Source organism: Heptranchias perlo, chromosome 8 (assembly GCF_035084215.1).
Source record: "Heptranchias perlo isolate sHepPer1 chromosome 8, sHepPer1.hap1, whole genome shotgun sequence".
NCBI classification, from domain to species: domain Eukaryota; kingdom Metazoa; phylum Chordata; class Chondrichthyes; order Hexanchiformes; family Hexanchidae; genus Heptranchias; species Heptranchias perlo.
Window position 1 is genome coordinate 61377226 of NC_090332.1, and position 13586 is coordinate 61390811.

Sequence of the window (13586 nt, forward strand, 5' to 3'; positions counted from 1 at the left end):
ATGCGTGCCCCGCATATCAACTCAGCCGTCTTCGTCAACCAAAACGGCTTCCATTCCTTCAACGTGCAGCTGGTGTGTGACCACACGCATCGCATCTTGGAGGTCGATGCCCGCCACCCTGGGAGTAATCACGACACCTTCGTCATGTGGCAGTCCAACGTGCCAGCTATCGTTCATCTGACTTGGCAAGTCAAAGGCTGGTTACTGGGCGACAAGGGCTATCCCCTCATGCCGTGGCTCATGACGCCGGTCAGGAATCCACGCACACGTGCACAGCAGGCCTATAATGAAAGCCATGCTGCCACACGCAGCATTGTGGAGCACACCATAGGCCTCCTCAAACAACGCTTCCGCTGCCTGGACCGGTCTGGAGGAGCCCTGCAGTACTCCCCTGAGTGGGTGGGCAGATTTGTGGTGGTCTGCTGCAGGCTGCACAACCTCGCCATCATGAGGGACCAGCCTTTGCCACTAATGACTGGAGAAGATCCTGAGCCAGAGGTGGAGGAGGAGGAGGCTGTGGAGGAAGAGGCGGAGGAGCAGGAGGAGGAAGAGGCTGAGGAGGAGGGGGTGGAGCCAGAAGAGGAGGTGGAGGAAGATGGAAGGTTGCAGCAGGAACCACACGCCTTGTCTGCGAGGGCTGTGCGTGCTCGCCTGAATCGTGCCCACTATCAATAATTGGAACTACATCCCCCAACTCACCAACAGTCCTACATTCCCACCTTTCCCCTCCCACAAGACAATCAAATCGCCCTCCATCAGATTACACATGTCCCTCTCAGCTCATTGCATAAATAAAAATCACCACCAAATGCAAAATCAAACTCTCATTTACGGATTAATAAATGAAATTATGCAAACATAACAGAACTATTCACCCTTGTGCATTCTCTTAGTGCCTGTTGTTCATGTACCTTTCCCTATCCTAGTGCACCTACGAGGTGCTTCCCCAGTGGCTGGAGTATGGGTGGTGGGAGGCTGCTGGTCTTCAATGGAGGAACGTCCAGATGGCCTTGGAGGACAACCTTGAGCAGCTCTGGGCCTGGAAGGCCCGGCTTTAGACTGCACCACCCCAGCATGGGCTGCAGCAGTCAGGCTTGGCTGGCCGAGAAGCAACAACAGGGGCACTGGCGGAGTGGCAGGGGTGGGTGCAGGAAGGCTGTCGTCCTAAGAGAGGACAACAGTTCCGACTGCCGTGGCGCCACTGCCACTCTCCCGGGGCGGCGCCTCAGTAATCCTGGTGATCAGCTGGAGAACGGAGTGCTGTGATGCCCTGGCAGCCCTGTTCCACAGTGGACCCCAGACCCACGATAGCAGTAGTCTGAGCTGCAAATGCAGCAGTCAGACCTTGGATGGCAGATGTTTGTGCTGCAGTGGAAGCTGTGACATCAGTCATCAGACGCTGCATCATGGTGGGCTCCACAGGTGCGCTGATGGAGGTGACCACCTGTACCATGTTGGAAAGGATGGGCTCCAAGCTCTGCGCAAAGCCCTGTGCCAAGTTGGAGCTGGACTCCCTAATGCCCCTTCTCATTGTGCGCAGACTTTCTGGCAGGCTTTCCAGTGCCCCAAGCATTTGTTGGTGTATGCCCATTAGCTGTCTTCTGTAGCCTGGCCTGTCTAAGTCCTCATCTGACTCCTCTGCAGCAGAACTAGTGAGTGACCTCGCCCTCCGGCGAGCTGGCACCTCTGGTATCCATTTCCTCCGCCCCGGTTCCTGCGCACTTGTGCTCGGTGTCTCACCACGTGCAGATCCCTCCTCTAATCTAACTTCTAAAGAACCCACAGTGTCAGTCTCTGAGCTGGTGGAAGCAAGTGTCAGATCGAGTGACGGTGTAGCTTCACTGTCCTCCTCCCCCTCCTTCTCCTCCTCCTCCTCGGGTGCCGTCATGTGTTCTTGGGTATCGGCAATGACAAAGAGAAACAGGTTGAGTTGTGGAGTGGGGAGAGGAGCAAGTAAGAGGTGTGTGCTGGCAGCATGTGCAGCACGTGAGTCAGAAAAGATTATGGGAAGAGGGAGATGTGGAAAAGGAGAAGGATCATTAGATATCCCCTTGACCGGGACCTCCAGCGCAGTACGTTGTAATGGCTGCAGCGACGGCCCGCCCAATGATCCTCAGCACCATCTCCTCTGGGGGGGTGAGGACCTGCAGACGTGCCCGTCCAGCCTCAGGTCCCTCCTGCAGCCCTGGTGGGTGTTATATGCCATCTTCTCCTGCAAGACAGAGGACAGTGTGTCAGTGAGTGTCCTGCAAGGTGTATGGGTGATGTGCCTGTCATGGTCGAATAGCTGCCAGTTTGTATGACTTGTGAGTCTGTGTGGCCTGCAAGTATGGTACTATATGTACGGGTGAGATGCAGCATTAGGTATGGATGGGCAGTGTTTGTTGGTGGGTGGGTGGGTGACGGGAGGTGTCGGGCATGGAGTATTGGTGCAGTTGGTAGGATGGGCCACTTGACACTTGCATTCACTCACCTTGACCACTCGTGTCAAATCATTAAATTTCTTCCATGGTGCAATGCTCCTCGCATTCACCTCCTGCGCCACAGCCTGCCAATTCCTACGCAGCTGCAGTCTGGAGGGTCTCCGGCCACCCTGCGGGTACATGGCTTGCCCTCCTTGTTCCACACCTTCCACGAGGGCCTCCAGAGGATTGTCTGAGAATTGTGGAGCCCGATCTCTTGCCGGTGCAGCTACCCGCGATGCCATTCTCCCTTCTCCTACTTGGCTGTGTATCTGCAATTGGAAATGCGCCTGCACCTTTAAGAGGTGCAGGCTGCTGATGATGTGCGCTGTGCACGCCCCATTTCCAACTTCCTCATTCTCCGTGCAGCCTCTCAGCAGCAAGGGCTGCGCTTGCTGCACGGAGATTTCATGGTAAGTATCAGGCAGCCCAAAGTTCAGAACGGACCCTTATCCAATTTTTCCCCCAGGGAGTCAGCAAAGGGATATCGATAGGTTAAGTGAGTGGGCAAAAATTTGGCAGATGGAGTATAATGTGGGAAAATGTGAACTTGTCCACTTTGGCAGGAGGAATAGAAAAGCAGTATATCATTTAAATGGAGAGAGATTGCAGAACTCTGAGGTACAGAGGGATCTGGGTGTCCTAAAACATGAATCACAAAAAGTTAGTATGCAGCGACAGCAAGTGATTAGGAACGCAAATGGAATGTTGTCATTTATTGCAAGGGGAATGGAATATAAAAGTAGAGATAATTTGCTACAGTTGTACAGGACATTGGTGAGACCACATCTAGAATACTGAGTGCAGTTTCGGTCTCCTTATTTAAGAAAGGACATAATTGCTTTGGAGGCGGTTCAGAGAAGGTTCACTCGACTGATTCCTGGGATGAGAGGGTTATCTTATGAGGAAAGGTTGGACAAGTTGGGCCTGTATACACTGGAGTTTAGAAGAATGAGAGGTGATCTTATTGAAACATATAAGATCCTGAGGGGACTAGAAGGGGTAGATGCTGAGGGGATGTTTCCTCTTGTAGGAGAGACTAGAACTAGGGGCCACAGTTTAAAAATAAGGGGTCTCCCATTTAAGATGGAGATGAAGAGAAATTTTTTCTCTCAGAGGGTCGTGAGTCTGTGGAACTCCCTTCCCCAGAGAGCGGTGGAGGCAGGGTCATTGAATATTTTTTAAGGCTGAGTTAGATAGATTCCTGATTAATAAGGGAGTCAATGGTTTTAGTAGGTAGACGGGAAAGTAGGGTTGATCTCAATCAGATCAGCCATGATCTTATCGAATGGCAGAGCAGGCTCGAGGGGCCGAATGACGTACTCCTGCTCTTAATTCGTATGTTCGTATAATTTCATTGCAAACAGCGCACAAAGGAAATCTTCACCCATAATTGTTATTGTGACAACGACAACACTAGAATACTCTGCAATCTTAGACAAGGTAAAAGTACAAAAAAAAATTAAATGCTAGAAATCCAAAATAAAAACGGAAAATACTAGAATTATATAGCAGAGATATGTTGGAAATGTGCAGCAAGTCAGTCAGGATAAGGAAGAAAAAAATGTTAACATTGTTTGGGGACCCTTTGTCAGAAATTTTCAGAGCTATGGGGAAAGAGCAGGTGAGTAGGACTAATTGGATAACTCTTTTAAAGAGCTGGCACAGGCATGATGGATTGAATGGCCTCTTGCTGTATGATTCAAAGGGGGTTAAATCGGTTAACCCCCGAAAACAGGCGTTGGGATCGCGGTGTGCGATTAACCTGTGCCTGATCGTTGAAATGCAGGCAGCGTGTAACATTCATGCTGCCTGGTGATTTCAGTGATTGCTGTGTGCAGCCAGTGCTTCCTGAGTTGTCTTCACGCACCAGCAGGGGGCCCCGATATTGGGGGTGGCTCGCACTACTTAAAGGCAGCCTGCACCTCGAAATGGGGAGGTGCACTGTGGCTGCAGGGAGACCTGGAATTGGTGTGGCAACTTGCTCTGTGCTGCAATATGGATGGGCCTGCGAGAGAAGCGTGCACCAAGGTTCTTGGATGACACACTAGAGGCCTTGGTGCAAGAGGTGGACGCACGGAGAGGCATCCTTTATCTGCAGGAGGGCAGGAGGCCCTCCAGACATATGCTGAAGAGGCAGTGGGAGGAAGTCGTGCGTGAGGTGAATGCCAGGAGCATCACACATGGATGCAGTGCAGGAAGAAGTTCAATGATTTGACATGAGTGGTCAAGGTAAGTGACTTCAACTTTCAAATGGTGTATCGTACCAGCTGCACCACTAGTCTCATCCAATGCTCCACGCACTACACCCCCCATCACCCACCTACCAACAAACTCTCTCCATCAGTACGCAACATTTCAAATCAAATGCTGCATCTCACCCTCACAGTACCATCATTGCAAGCTGCACATCCACAACTCACAGGTCACACACTTTGGCAGCTATTCAACCATGACAGCCACATCACCCAAACATCTTGCAGGACACTCACTGACACACTTCCCTTTCTTGAAGGAGAAGGTGGTGCATAAAAACAGGCAGCAGGAAAGACCTGGGGGAGGAAAGGCACGTCTACACGTCCTCACCCCCAAGGAGGAGACGGTGCTGTCTATCATTGGAAGGGCCGTCGCTGAGGCCGTGACCACTGGCGGTGCTGGAGGGATCGATGATGAGGGTCTCTCCATACCTAATCCTCCTTCTCTCTTCACACTTCTCCCTCAGCCCACAATCTTTTCTGACTCATGTTCTGCAGATGATGTAAGCACGCATGTCTTACTTTCTCCTCTCCCTGAACCACAACTCACCCCGTCTCCCTTTGTCATTTCAGAAACTCAAGAACTGGAACTGGCACAGTCAGAGGATGCAGAGGAAGATGACAGTGATGATGAAGACACACCATCACTCGATCTTACGCTCGCAGCCACCAGCTCAGATACTGACACTACGTGTAGTTTAGAGGCTAGGATAAAGGAGGGATCTGCACGTGGTGAGAACCGGGCACAAGTGCACAGGAGCCGGGGCGGGGGAAATGGATACCCCAGGTGCCAGTTCATCGGAGAGCGAGGCCGCACACTAGTTCTGCAGCAGAGGAGGCAGATGATGACTTTGATGGGCCAGGCTACAGAAGGCAGCTGATGGACTTGTACCACCAAATGCTTGGTGCACTGGGAAGCCTGTCAGAAAGCCTGCGGACAATGAGAAGGGACATGGGGGAGTCCAGCTCCAACTTGACACAGGGCTTTGCACGGAGCTTGGAGCCCATCCTTTCCAACATGGAATGGGTGGTCACCTCCATCAACCCACCATGATACAGCGTCTGATGACTGATGTCACAGCTTCCAATGCAGCACAAACATCTGCCTCTTCCTCCACTTCCTGCTGCACTTACTTCTCTCCTTCACCTCCACCTCCACCTCCACCTCTTCCAAGGCAGCAGGTCTGACTGCTGCATTTGGAGCTCAGACTGCTGCTATCGCTGCTCTGGGTTCCACTGTGGAACGGGACTTCCAGGGCGTCACAGCAGTCAAGCAATCTGTTCTCCAACAGATCACCAGGATTGCTGAGACGCGACCTGGGACAGTGGCAGTGGCGCCATGGAAGACAAACCTGCTGTCCTCTCTCAGGATGACGGCATTCCTACTCCCACCCCTGCCACTCCGCCAGCGCCCTTGCTGTTGCCTGTTAGTCAGCCAGGCTAGACCGCTGCAGCCCAGGCTGAGATGGTGCAGTCTGAAGCCGGGCCCTCCCGGCCCAGAGCTGCTCAAGGTTGTGCTCCAAGGCCATCTGCACTCTCCTCAATCGAAGGTCAGCAGCCTCCCACCACCCATGCTCCAGCCACTGGGGATGCACCTCAGAGGAGCACTAGGAAAGGCAAAGGTTCACGAATGACAGGCACTAAGGGAATGCAGAAGGGTGAATAGTCTCATTTTGTTTGCATTTATAAATTTGGATTTGAATTTGTATTTGGTGTTGGTTTTCATTTCTGCGAAGAGCCGAGGGGAGAAGCAATGTGTAATCATTAGGAGAACGATTGATGATCATGTGAGAGAGGAAAGGTAAGGAGTGTGGGACTGTTGGTGAATGGGGAGGTGTCGTTGAGGTTCCTGGTATCACTCATTAATAATCTGATTACACAGAGCCCTGGCAGACACGGCCTGTCTACCTTGTAGCCTTCCTGCCTCTTCCACCACTTCCTGCTGCACTCACTCCTTCTCCTCCACCTCCACCTCTTCTTCTGCCTCTTGCTCAGGTTCTCGCCGGATCGGCGGTGGAAAGGGCTGTTCCCTCGTAACGGTGAGGTTGTGCAGCATGCAGCGTACAACGACGAATCCTGATACCCGCTCAGCTGAGTATTGCAGGGCTCCTCCAGAGCGGTCCAGGCAGCGGAAGCGTTGCTTGAGGACACCTATGGTGTGCTCGATGGTGATCCGTGTGACAGCATGGCTCTCACTGTACGCCTGCTATCACGTATGCATGTATTCTGGACTGGAATCATGAACCACTTCATGAGGGGATAACCCTTGTTGCCTGGTAGCCAATCTTTGACTTGCCGTGCTGGTTGAAATAAAGGTGGCACGGTGGACAGCCGCAGAATGAAGGAATCATGACTGCTGCCAGGATAGCGGGCATTGATCTGCATGATGCGCTGCCTGTGATCGCACACCAGCTGCACATTGAGGGAGTGGAATCCCTTTCTGCTGAATGTGTCAGAGTTCAGATGAGGCAATGTACGTATAGTCAATGGCACCCTGCACCATGGGGAAGTCTGCAATGCGAGCAAACCTTTGCGCTCGCTCCTGCTGCTTGTCACTGTCAAGACAGAACATGATGAATCTGTTTCTGAGTGTGTACAGAGCCTTAGTGACCTCCCTTATACAGCAGTGCACTGTAAACTGCGAGATGTTGCTTATATCGCCAGCAGCAGCCTAAAAGGAGCCAGAGCCGTAAAAATTAAGCACCACGGTTACTTTGACAACCACAGGCAAGGATATCCTTGCCCTGCTCTGGGCCTGCAGCAGTTGACAAATCTCAGTCATGACCTCTTTTGTGAACTGCAGCCGTCGGATGCACTGGTCATCACTGAAGTTGAGGTAAGAGAATTGTTCCCTGAAGACCCTCGTTGGATATGGCTTCCGACTGAGTGCCCTGCACCTCCTCCTCCTTCTCCCTCTTCTAGCAGCTTGTCCTGCTCTGCGTGGCCTCTCTGCATGCTCCCAGTCATGTTTAATTTCCAGAGGAAGCCCTAGCAGGCCACCCATGTCTGGAAGCAACTTTGGTCAACTAATGCCACTAACAGCACTGCACGACCAGCCAGACCACTCTCTATAGAATATTGCAACTGTCTCCAAGTATAGGAAACTTCCACAAACACCCACAATTGCACCAGCAGCCAGAATAACTAATCCAGCATCTAACCTTTACCTCCTGTATGCTCCCTTTAAATAGTGCTTGGTGAGGGGTCCTTCATGTCCTTTAACTCCTGTTCAGCTGTGCAAAGTTTTTTTTTTATTCGTTCACGGGATGTGGGCGTCGCTGGCAAGGCCGGCATTTATTGCCCATCCCTAATTGCCCTCGAGAAGGTGGTGGTGAGCCGCCTTCTTGAACCGCTGCAGTCCGTGTGGTGACGGTTCTCCCACAGTGCTGTTAGGAAGGGAGTTCCAGGATTTTGACCCAGCGACAATGAAGGAACGGCGATATATTTCCAAGTCGGGATGGTGTGTGACTTGGAGGGGAACGTGCAGGTGGTGTTGTTCCCATGCGCCTGCTGCCCTTGTCCTTCTAGGTGGTAGAGGTCGCGGGTTTGGGAGGTGCTGTCGAAGAAGCCTTGGCGAATTGCTGCAGTGCATCCTGTGGTTGAGGTAAGAGAATTGTTCCCTGAAGACCCTCGTTGGATATGGCTTCCAAGTTAAGGCAGTACATTGGCTGGAGCGTGGAGTTTGAAAATGACACTGGCTGCTTCAAATCAGCGTTGCACACTGATGAACGTCATAATCTCCCTACTCTACATGCTGCCGGCGTTCGTTAGGTGCGCGTGTGCAAACACCTTTACCAAGATGACGTCCTACGCACGTCACACCAGAAGTGTGTGTGCCTGTATCTCGGACGCCATTTTCGGGGTATAGGAGTCGCTATACGGCCTAAATTTAGCCCCCTATGATTCTAAGAATGAAGAACCATTATCTGAAACATTTGCCTATCTTTTGTCTTTTCAGATAATGACAGACCTGCTGTATATTTCCAGCATTTTCTGTTTAGAATTTAGCATCTTAGTAGTATTTATTAAACTTATTATTTGTACAGCACAGGGATGCTGCCACGTTGTACCTATATCTTTTTTATAATTGTGATATATAATTTGTACGGAACTGATATTGTGAAGAAGCTGAGTGCTGTCGTCACAGAATCACATAAATTAAAATGACACAAAATTTCTTAAACAATGTTCCTTTTTCATAAACGTTTGGTGATATTTTATGCTTATTAAAGTAAGAGGTGATACCATTGAGGAATGGAAGATAATTCCTCTTTGGGAATCTACAATCAGCATTAAACACTGATGAAGTGTTACACTTGAAACATTAACCTACTTTCCTCTTTCAGATGCTGATGGGCAATTTTCAGTGTTTCCTGTTTGTAATTTATATCTTTAGCACAGATTCATTAGAATTTCCATTTTTTTTAGTGCTGGATTGTAAAATACAGTACAAGTGAAGAAGAAATATTTACAAAAGCATGATCTCAGTTATAAGATGGTAACCAAATTCTAAACTTATGATGGCAGAGTCTGATCCTCTTACCCAGTGGTTGTCAAACCATGATGCAAACCTGTCCTGGGGAGACATGAGCATGGCCTTTAGAAAATGGGATGGGTTTGTATATTAAACTGTAGTCTCACTATAAAACAAAAAAGAAAGACTTACATTTTTCAGCACCTTTCACCACCTCAGGATGTCCCAAAGCGTTTTACAGCCAATTAAGTACTTTTGAAGTGTAATCACTGTTGTAATGTAGGAAACATGGCAGCCAATTTGGGCACAGCACGGTCCCACAAACAGCAATATGATAATGACCAGATAGTCTGTTTTAGTGATGTTGGTTGAGGGATAAAAGTTGGCCAGGACACTGGGGAGAACTCTCCTGCTCTTCTTTGAAATAGTGCCATGGGATCATGGTAGACGGAGCCTCAGCTTAATGTCTCATTCAAAAGACAGCACCTCTGACAGTGCAACACTCCCACAGTATTGCACTGGAATGTTAACCTAGATTTTGTGCTTAAGTCTCATAGAGCAGGACTTGGACCCATGACCTGCTGATTCAGAGGCAAGAGAGCTACTGCTGAGCACAGCCATCACCTAAAGATCACTTCTATAATGAACAATCAGCTGCCTGGGTCAAACACAAATTCTGTCCTCTGATTGGTGAGATTTAGTATCAGTCCCCCTAGATACTGTTATGTTTACTTAGTTATCATTTCATTCCCTTCTTCAATTTCACTGATTGTGCTCACGCTAACTAACGTGAGTCCAATCAGTAACATTAAACGGTTCAATGAAGTGATAATGAAATAATTATAACCATAACAGATGACAAAAAAACTGCATGAAATAATTTTTAGATCTGATTATCTCACCTGGTTCTTCCCCTTCATTAATCTTGGTCACTTTGAACTTTAGAACATCACAAGTACAGTCATCGAGTACCATACTCAACCTATACCTGGAGCGTGATCATAGCATTCTTGGTACAGATTGAAAACTGTCCTTAATTGTGATGCTGTGTTGGGATTCACTAAGTATTCATCACAGCATTGCAAGTACATTTGGAAGGACAGCAATATGACTATGAAAAGTTGCAAATGTTGGAGATCTGAAATAAAAAGAGAAAATATTAAAACTACACAGGAGGTCAATCAGCATCTGTAAAGGGAAAAGACAGGGTGTGACATTTTGGTATGTGCCCTTCATCAGTCTTCAGTTGCGATTTGCTCTGTATTTCCAATGTTTTCTGTTTTATGGCAAGGATAGTACCCCACCTTCATCCAGAGCGTTATGTGCTTGCGATGTCCTAAAGTGCTAGGATCGCAACCTCGGTGTCCTATTTTACCCTGAGCTGAGCTTACAACTCCACATCCTCTGCATCACAAAGACCACCAGCTTCTATCTCCATAACAAAGCCCATCTCTGCCCCTGCCTCAGCCCATTTGCTGCTGAAACCCTCATCCATGCCTTTGTTACCTCCAGAGTCGATTATTCCAATGCTCTCCTGGCCGGCCTCCCATCTTCCACCCTCTCTAAATTTGAGCTCATCCAAAACTCTGCTGCCCGTATCCTAACTCGCACCAAGTCCTGTTCACCCATCACCCCTGTGCTCACTGAATGACATTAGCTCTCAGTCCGGGAACACCTTGATTTTAAAATTCTCATCCTTGTTTTCAAATCTCTCCATGGCCTCGCCCCTTCCTATCTCTGTAACCTCCTGCAGCCCTACAACCCTTCGACACCTCTACGCTCCTCCAATTTTGGCTTCTTGCGCATCCACCAGTGGCAGCCGTGCCTTCAGCTGCCTAGGCCCTAAGCTCTGGAATTTCCTCCCTAAATCTCTCCACCTCTTTACCTCTCTCTTCCTCTCTCTCCTCCTTTAAATCGTTCCTTAAAACCTATCGCTTTAACAAAGCTTCTGGTCGCTTGTCCTAATACCTCTTTATGTGGCTTGGTATCAAAGTTTGTCTGATAACGTTCCTGTGAAGTGCCTGGGGTTGTTTTGCTACATTAAGGGCACTGTTGTTGCAGTTGTTGATGGGTTGGTGATCAGGTATCTAAATTCTAACGGTCTGATTTTAACCATGAATGGGAATTGGGGGGCCATGGTGAGGTAAGCACTCCACATCCCCCTGACCTCAGCAGCCTGAGGCCCAGTCAATTTTAACTCCAGTGCCGCATCTGCATACCACCAGTCAGCTGTCTCTCTGAAACAGGTGGGAACGGTAGTTGGCCAGCACGCAGAAGCGGAATATCAGGCGGCAGGAGGCCACTGGCCGGTACTGAAGGAACGGTCGCTGGCAACAAGGTAAGTTGCAGGGGGGAGGTTTCGGGTGGGTCTCGCATTCAGGGAGCCTGGGGCAGGGGATGCCTAGAAGTTTCCTTGTGGGGCCCGGGGGAGCACACTTGCTCCTCCTTGTCCCACATGAAAGCAAAAAACTTAGCAGTTTGGGCCTTTTCTGACCCCAGATCCTCTCCCTGCTATCTTTACCTAGCAGGAAAGCCATAGTGGCTCCCCCACTCAGACCACCAGTTAAAATTGAACACAGGATCCAATTGTATCATCGGACCATTTCTGCATATTTAAAGGATTTCAGGCGGGCATCCTTGCTACCTGCTCAGAAGAGCGGGTTAAGATTTAAGACAGCAGGATCAGCACAGGATGGCAGCAGGTAAGTTTCCCGACCAATTTTTAATGGCTTGCCTGGTTAAAATCGTCTCGTGAGAGTTTCTAAAGTCTATTCCATTTTCTACAGGTAAATATGTGAAAACATTGAATTGCCAACATTTAAACCTTTGAATTACAATTGGCATTATTAATGGATGAAGGCTTAACACGTTTATAGAACATTTCTCTGCCCATTGTTAGCAGAGACTTTGATTCTTTAAAATAAAGGTTTAATGCCGGTGTTAAAATAGCAGGCTGAGGAATGTCATGCAAATGCATAAGGCATCCATCCACTAATATTGCCAACGGTTTCTAGGCTTTAAAGATTAACAAAGTGAAGAGTCACTGTTATCAGCTATGTTGGATTTTTGGACTATTCAGTACCAGTTTTAAGGAAACTAAAGGACTGACTAGAAACCTGCTAAAGGAGCTGAGCTTGATTACAAAGCAACTGTTAAACTGACCGTTCAAGGTGGCATGCTGGGAAGGTTGACCACATTCGAAAAGTCCTATTCAGCAGACTGTCTGGGAGATTAAAGATACAACAGCTGCGAGGCCTTGAAAGTCTGTGAGAAGCTGTTGTAAATATCAGATGCTGTAGTGTCAACTTGTTTTAAACCGTGGGAAAGAGAGAGTGTGGGAAAGTACTGGACGCTTGTTATACACCAGCAAGAAGGGGATAAAACCAGCCATTTTAGTAAGTTCGAGGAGACAGTCCGTGAGACTGACCAGGGACAGTCCAGAAGAACACCACGCAGGATGCGTCGATGGAGAATTAACCTCTTAGTCTCCCAAAGCAGAAGAATTAGCCATTTTGAGTTTTGAGTTTTACTACTGACTTAAAGGTTGTATGAATCTCCATCTGTAAAACTTGTTGTATTTTAATGTTAATAAAACCAATAATTAGAAAAGTAATAACCTTGGTTGATTCTTACCTCTGATGACCCTGAAGAGTAAAGAGAGTTAAAACAAATACCTTACATCCAACTGCATCCACCTGTAGAAGTTGGGTTGATCGACTGTTACACTCAGACTCTAGAAATTTGCTTTCATTGTGAGATTAGGAATTCAAATCCATAACACACAACAGAGACTCTACCCAGTGACAGCTTCAGGTAGGAGCCAACATCTGGCAGCAAGGCCTGATTGATTCCATTGAGACATCAATGGAAAGTGCCAAAAATTAGGAATTGCAGTGATGCTGGAAGATAAAAGGACCCATCATAAATAACACACAGCAGGGAGGCAGCAAAGAATATTTCAGATATTGGAGAGTGCTTAAAGATTTGGGAATGGAGCAAGGAGTGGCTCAGGGAGAACTGTGGCATCAAGGAGTGCCTCAAGTGCAGGAGAGATTGCTGCCAGAGAGAGCAGGGTGACAATTTAGCAAGTAGCATCTCAGTAAAGAATTGTCTGAGAAACGTCAGTGTTATATTAATGGCAAAAGAAGCAGAGGGTGATGAGGAGAAATTATTTTCTGCAGTGAGTTGTTATAATCTGGAATGCACTGCCTGCAATGGCAATAGAAGCAGATTCAATAGTAACTTTCAAAAGGGATAAAAACAGAAAATGCTGGAAATACTCAGCAGGTCAGGCAGCATCTGTGGAGAGAGAAACATAGTTAATGGGCACGATTTTAACAGTGAAAAATGGGTGGGTTGGAGGCAGGGGGTCTTTCAAAATGGTAACCATTTCAG